Source organism: Ceratina calcarata, unplaced genomic scaffold (genome assembly GCF_001652005.2).
Source record: "Ceratina calcarata isolate Rehan_Ccalc_2016 unplaced genomic scaffold, ASM165200v1 scaffold390.2, whole genome shotgun sequence".
NCBI lineage: Eukaryota > Metazoa > Arthropoda > Insecta > Hymenoptera > Apidae > Ceratina > Ceratina calcarata.
The window spans coordinates 536,964-545,354 of record NW_017162324.1 but is presented as its reverse complement, the minus strand read 5'-3'; positions in this window follow the sequence as shown (position 1 = coordinate 545,354).

Sequence of the window (8,391 nt, the reverse complement as noted above, 5' to 3'; positions counted from 1 at the left end):
CAAATGTCCGTCGCATATAGTAGCATAGTAATATTTTTAAGCGAAATGATTATAATTATGTTCCAGATTACTATACTTGTAATATCGTATATGTTCTACATTGATGCACGAAGTTATATAATTTCTTTGACATTTTCAAATTTATCAATTTAGTTCTAGAAGTCAAACATTTATTTTTTTTTTATATAATTTCTTTGACATTTTCAAATTTATCAATTTAGTTCTAGAAGTCAAACATTTATTTTTTTAAAAAATGTATGAATAGCATTTATTAGCAGCTGCTTTTGATTAAAGCTAATTCTTTATTGTTTGTACTTGATATCCAAAGGAATCTCAAAGTGGCTCAAACCTCTTGATATACTTCAGTTATTTAAAGTTAATTAAAATGGTACTTGGAACTACGTAAAAGCTACTACAAGAAGCAAATTCCGATAAATTCCACTAATATCTGTAATTACTTACTTGCGACAGTGCCCTTCATAATAGAGAATTATTGAAAAAGGAATTTATGGTTTAAACAAGGAATTCCCAATGCTTTTAAAAGAATGGTTCTCTTCATCGAACCCCTTACATTTTTCTCTGTAATATACACTTTATGTAGTCGATTAAAGTAATTCTTTCTGCTCTCGTTAGCTCGTATAAACATCTCGAAAGGCGATGAGATGTACCAGTATTTGTTCACATGACCTTCTTCCTAGGTCGCTCATTCTTTCCACTGTGCCTCGGTTTAACCGAAGCTTGTAACTCATTAGAACAGATTGATAGTTTTCGTCTGCAATCGATCTTGCTCCCAGTGACATGAGCCAAATTCCAGAAAGGCTGGATATCTGTTATTCACAGATCGTTACTTCCGTTGCTCGAGTGGCACTCGATACGTCGCGACGTGCGGATTTCCTCGAAAATCGTTTCCCTCGATAGATAGTATAAGAGTATTAAAACATTAACGAGGGGTGTTCGCGGTTCCGCAATAAACGAAGTGCAAGGACAACAGGAAGGTAGAGGACGTTTCTCTTTACGATTGTACTAACTACAAGCTCGAGTGTTCCGTGGGAATGAAACGGTGAAGGAAAGCTCGCGAGCACCGAGTTGGCAATATTAGTTGCGAGCACGATCTCGTTACAAACCATGTTTAATGATTGAACACTGATGTTGCATCGTTTAATGCGCGATCAGCGAGCTAGGTTATCTAGTAATTAACGCGCGCTAGTTGATTACGTGCAGTTGTATACGCTGGTGATTAAACGACGATCAATTTGTTTCGCAATGAGTAGTGTCGAGGCATAATCAGGTTAAACATTAACATGTTTGCTTTTTACCTAAAGGGAAATCAATTTGATTCGTCGATGTAAATAGCGCAGAAATTATTCGAGTACTCGTTTGTTTTTACCTGAAATAACCCCCGTTCGTATTTGTATTCAATATTGCTTAACGGCTATTTACATTTTATATGCACATTACCAGCGAAGTATATTTATCTTTTATTTTTGAGACTGGCAATGCACGCCGCAAATTTCCATTTTCAATTTCCCGCAATTTATCATAATTACTTTCTGTCGCTTGTTCAATGAACAAAGCCACTGGCAATTTGCTGGCTCATCCATCAGTATTAGCCCGATAAAGAGATAAGGCGCTGGAATCGTTCGCAATCGGAGAACTATTGTAATACTGTAATAATTGCGAACACGATGCCCAGTTCGATCGAACCTATAGTATGCTGGATAAAGTCGAATTCGGTGGTTAACGCTCTATTAGCGAGTTCTGAACGTTGCTCGCGTTAATCAGTTTCGGTACTGGGAAACCACCGACAGGAGAAACTGAGATCCACCTGGTGCCGCTCACGCTGCCGCATGATTACATTAATTGAGAAGCGAATTCTCAGGTACATGCAATTAACCGATCCCTTAGATGCAACTTCACTAATTTCATTAAACGTAATTTACCTGTTATGTACTTTCTAATATAATGTAAACGTTATTGCCTGATATCTTGACATTATCAAATGTATGACACAATACACGTTCTGAAATATGATTTACATTTTAATTAGTTTGATTTAACATTTTATGCATTCCTACCATTTGTTTTAGTATTATACAGCATAGCATTCGTTATATTATTTAAATTCATTAACGAAGTTTGAATTCTTTTTAGATTTCAGTTTCTACAATTATTTTATAATTATCGTAAATAAAATTCAAAATATTTAAAATAGAAGTATTTCATTAATCAGATCCAAGTTATGGAACTTCAAAGACATTGAGGATTTTGTAAAAATGCATTTTACCACTTTTTACCCCTTTGGTGGATGATTGGGGTTAAATTCTCAAATTGATTTTTAGGTATTTGATTGTGTAACCTTTGTGAGCGAAACCAGCGTTATAACTCATCAAACTTGGAATATATCGAGAAATACGTAAAAACACGTTTCAACCCAGTGGGGTGTGAATTTTTAAAACTCCGCAAATTTTCAATTGAAGAATTATTTCTTTCGTAAAAGAAATATTAATAAAAAGATAGAAACTCATTTTCATTATTTCTCCATCCCGTAATTATTAATAATAATGTGATTCGCTTTACAAATAAATATACCTCACGACATTCCGGAGTATAGCTCACGTTATAAATACTCAAGTCGTTTTTCAGATTTTTGCTAACATACAAAGAAACAGTTTCTCTTTATATAATAGAGAGAGAAATTCTGCCAAATCTTGTCATTGTACGCTGGATTGCAAGCATTCCAGGGTTTCTAGCCAGCGTTTATTGTGGCAAAATCGATTTTCGCGTCCTACCGTGAATTTTACTCAGCAACACGAGGCCGATCAGATATTAAATCATAACACATTTACTCGCGAAACACACTCCGTTCCTGTGAACAGGCATCGCGTCACGTTATTTGGAAATTTCCTGACGGTCATAATAACAAGTGGCAAGCAAACGAGGTAATCAGAAAGCCTGCTTGATTATTCCACAATCAGCATATATGTAATCTCGAATTTCATTCGCTTGGTAATCGAGCTTCGATAACTTCCCTGCGGATTAGTCGAACAGATCACTTCGACCTGGTCAGTTCTGGATAACTCTGGATCTTCCTTTGCTTGACATATTCTCTTTCTCTCTCTCTGTTCTCTGTCTCTTTGATTTAAACTCAACCGAAGTGCATCGTCGACCAAAGAAACTACTTTTCTTCAGGGAATCAAAGTGATATAAAGTCTGTGAAACATCTATCTTTATACTGAAAATCGATAAGATAGGATAGCATTCTTTTTATTAACATACGGACGCGGCTACTGTAAGGTCAAAAGTGATACTGCTAAAAGTAGCTGCAACTGTACGCCGTATCTATTTCAAGATCGTCCTCATAATTTCTTAAACAGCATCTGCCACATCTCACAACCAGACGACAGAATAGTAATACAGTACTCGTAGAACTCTGTTACGCAGTTTGTTCAGCACTCGAGCAGCAGCCGGTCATACGATCCGGTTGCATAACAGGTTACCACGGCTTTACGTCTTTCCGGTGTCAACTGCTGTTCTTGTCATACATCCTGTGCACTCCTACAGGATATTGAGGCTGACTGTTGCTCGCCGAGTAAAGTTTAAAGGGTAAATTCTTTGAACCCAGTATCCCCAACCTGGCGACTTGTTTTTGACTTTTAAACCGTACGCTTGATAAACTTTAATGAAAATCTTTAAAAGATTGTTTGAATATAAAAAACGAGTACAGTTTTAAATACTTTAAACTCGGACGGATGAAGAATTTTCACTTCGACTTTTAAATTGGAGACTTGATTTCGTTAAACATTTCTAAATGATCGTTTGACTTTAAAAAACATATATAATTTAATTATCAATTGCGATTTCGAAACGTTTTCAAAGGAGTCGTAAAATTGTAAAAGATAATTAGATATTCAGGTACGAATGGTCTTGCTTACTGCCATTTATCGACACGTGTCCCTTGATGTTTCATCGTCTGGTTGGTCTCGCAACGAGACGACACACCGGAATGAATGGAATCGAGGAGAAAGGAGCACGCGTGCAACTCGCTTTCACGATTATTATCACGTGCCGCACGACGAAGCGATAAGTCTCACCGACATTCCGTGAATAGGAACAGAAGGGAATCAGCATTTCGAAACTAGAAATGGAACACACATGGCGTCTCCTAAATGTGCGAGTTCTGTATTACACTATACATATGTATGTACAGCAAAGATACTCAGTCGTACGAGTCAGATAATTTGCTATTCCCTTGCGACTTTAATAGGAAATAACTCTAAATGGCACAAAAGAGAAATGAAATTTTACTATTGGAAATGTTGTTCACTTCGTGAGATATCATTTTCCGCCCTCGTTCTTCGCGTTTTCCTATTTTTCTACGGAACTGCAGGCAATAGCACGGTGAAAGAAACCCAGCCAACCGTACGTGAAACCGAGCTAGATTAATCGTCGGCCAACCGTACGTTTCTCCATTTTCGACTCTTCCTACGATTCTACAAATCGAGACACTGCACTGCTCCGAATGCAAACTTTTGTGAACTATGAGTAACTGGCCATCTCCTCTTTCTCCATCCCATTCTATTTTAGTATCCATAGAGCATATTCTTGATCTTCAAAACGTATTGAAATGTAGCTTCAAAGGTCTTTGAGGAATGAAAATAAATCAGACATGGGATATTAAATGCTCTTTCATTCAAGAAACCTCTATTTCACTCTTATGGAAAATCACTGACGATTTTTATTACTGTTCGAGAACACGATACTCGCACTTCATACTTTCGCGTGTTTTATAGTGAATCATAAATACGGCAGATGACATAATTGAATCAAAGGCAAGCTGCTACCTCACCGGAGATTGCATGGAAATTGTATAAAAATCTTTGGGGAAACTTCCCTGGCTTCTTGCTTTATAAAAATTTGACCCGATGAAAATTTTACTGGAAGAGCGCGTGTCTTACGCCTGCACCTAGCGAATTCTCAAGATTTATGTACGTCGTACCTCGAGCCATGAATAGATAATAGTTACTATCGCGAATCCTTCTCCCTTTTCGTATCAATTTCCTGCTACATAAAATCGTTTCGAATCCTTTTTTCAAGTCGGATATGAAATAAGAATGATCGCATCCTTGAACTTCTCACGGAGGATCCTCGCCGAGGATACTCGGTCGTAAGGTTTCATTGGCGACTGCCGTAAAGCTGGATTTTAATTACCGCTGAGAAGAGGGTCGTCAACACCCACATTCTGCGATTTCATAACCACGTCTTTAAACACAAGTGAATTCCGTTCTTGTTAGAAATATTATAAAGGAAAATAGTACTGTGAGTGAAAACTTTATGAAAAAAAAATCTGGACATAAAATTGTAGAAACTATCGGTTAGTTCCAGGTGCAAACGAGACATCGTTTTAATCTGGAGTATACCGTTTCGACCGGCGAATTATGGTCGTTCCCCGTCTCGCTTTCACCCGTATAAAGGCTTCGCGATTAAACTGTTCCGCCCTCTGCGTTTCCCGCGTAACAGCGCATCTACGGGAGGCATTAAAATTTAAATGCGATTGCAGTTTCGTTTAACGAAATTAAATAGGAATTCCGTGGGTCGGCCACGCGCCGCCTAACGACCGTAACGACCGCCTCCCTTCGCGTTATTTCACCATTCCTAACGTGAAAGCCAACCCATCGGTCGTCGATCGCGTCTCTCCTGCTCGTAAAGGGGCTACCTCTTAACGCAATTATACTTAACCATGTACCGCCGACATCATCTAAACGACGTACGTGAACATTGTCTACCGCGTGACTCAATAAGTATCGTACAAAATTATTTCTCTAACGATTTTATTAAAAAATGCTATATATGAATTTATTATCAATAATCCTTGTGTTCTGAAACATGAAAATGTACTTTTGTCAGGCCTTAACATAAGCTACTGAAATATTTTCAATTTGAGGAAGAGTCGAATAAATTTTCCAACTGTTCTCACATGTACTAAAGCTAGAAAATATCGGAGAAATTTGTACCTCTCCAATGTCGACGTCTCTCGATATTTTTAAGGATTTCACGAACTCTAGAGATCGCTGGAAAAAAGAGCTAGCTTGTCTTGTACCTAAGCAATCGCAGTTGAAAGCTTCCACTACACATTCGTGTTCAATTAAAAAGTTTCGCACGGAGCAATTCAAAGCTTCGATGATCGATGCGACCCACCGCTATCGAGATAACCTGGTTCGATCCGCGTGCTTGAGTTTCATAGGAAGTTTCTTCGCGAAGCGTTTCGGCGATCCGAGTAAGTAGAAACTGCTCGAGTATACACGGCCATAAATCTAAACGTCCAAGTGCTCCCAAAGTGTCGGCCGAGTTAAAGTTACAGTATTTGCGAACCAGTGTCTCCGAAGGATGAGCATCTTATAGAATTATCAAGCGAAGTTTAAGCTACAATATTTACGTAAAAAAACACGAACAGTTAAAAGTTTTGAACCATAAACAATTTCGCTTGATGAAAACATGGGTACTTTCAAAATCATTTTTCTTTTCTCAATATAATATTAAAACCATTATCGAGTTGATGTACGGGGTATCGCAGAGCTTACTACGGAAGTTATGGGAACAAGTACGATAATATTCTCAGCAGCACGCGGAAACAATACTATGACACAGATATATGAACGGAATTGCAAATTATGACGATGGGCCATTCATTAATCCGTTGCGAAACAGTGAAACTCCGTGACACATAATCGCTGCAGCTTCTATACATTAAATCATCCGCGTTTACAGAATGATGAAATGTATAATTGCAAGAAGATCAATTTAATTGATTTATTAGGCGTTCGGGTGAATGCAACTGCGTTTCCTTGATCGTGATCAAATGAACGGGGAACGAACAAGTTCAACGAGGATTGCGGAATAAGTTCTCCGTGATGAAATTTCCCTGTTCGTTTGATTGCTCGATTCACACCCCACTTGCGAGCGGTACTCTAATTGCTTGTATGCAATTAACGATAATTCGCCGGTCAGGTGCACGTTTCCCACCCGATTCTCTCGCGATAACTCGATCGCTCTTCACGCTCGTATTCACTCTCCTACAGAATTTTTTTATCTCTTTACCGAATTATTCTTTTCTATTTAATAGATCGCAAGATTTCCAAGCATAAATTGTTATCTTGTTAACAAGATAAAAAATTAATTGAATAGCAGACGTTCGATCATGTAAAATCTTTAATGAAATAATTAAATTTGAGAGACTTTTGATATTTAGATATGAATATCTTTGAATCTCGTTATCGACGGATTATGATTGTTACAGGAAACGACTCGATCTGGCTAGCACGACGACGCTCGCTTGGACCAGAACATTAGAGGAGCTCTGTTCTGGGGTTTACATCGAACCAACTGGTGATATTCCTACGATCGATCCGGAATACACAGAGGAAGTAAGGTAAGATGAGATTATCTTTCATGCTAGGTAAATTGTGTATGCCCCCTGAAGCAGAATCGCGTCAAACATTTAAAGTTTACTTTGGCGGATGTTGCGGTATCGCCTTTGGTCCACAGTCCCTCAAGTGTTTGCGGGACGTATTTCGTCCGCAAATTTAATGTTCATTCGTGGATAAGTGTAACATACATCAAAGACATTCGAGTTTTAACGTAATTCATGTGAAAGCTCAAACCGTTAGATAAAGACAGCTCGATATAAGATATGGCAATAACTACCGACGAAGATCACTATTATTGGAATATTAGAGAATTGCATTTGAAATTTTTAATACATCCTCCGACCTATTCGTATCGACGATTCGTTAATCGAACTTCGCTTTCTAATTAAAAGTAGACACATATACTTCGTCGTTTCAAAAAATCTTCGATTCTTGAAAACGGGATTCACCTGTTCAAGCAGCTAATTTTTTTACAAACGACGTTCACAACATTTTTTATTCCTCGCAGGGGAATTAGAAGCAACGTAATTGCCTTTAACTCCGCGCGCGTTTCCGCGGTTCGTACGAGCACGTGTGCGGCATGAAATTAGCGGGCCGAAACAAACTGCGCTCGCACGTGACAACGAGCCTCGCCTAGCGATCTCTCGACCCTGCGTCGAGTACGTGTAAACAGCTTTAAGCAGTCTCTCGGCTTCCCAAAACGAAAACTCCTGTTTGATGGCTCGAATCCATCTATCGTTGTCAGCAAAAAAGTGACTCGGGACAGAAAGTTGGTTTAGTCAGCTCAAACCTAATCAGACTCAAACACGTACATTTGACAATGAATACGGTAAATGGTTCATTTTCTGTTCACGTCATAATTGCTACTCACTGGCGCAATTTTCTATAATTTTATGTTATCTTAAAATTGTAGAAAAATAAGCCAGTGAGTAGTAATTGTGACGTAAACAAAAATTCGTACATTTTC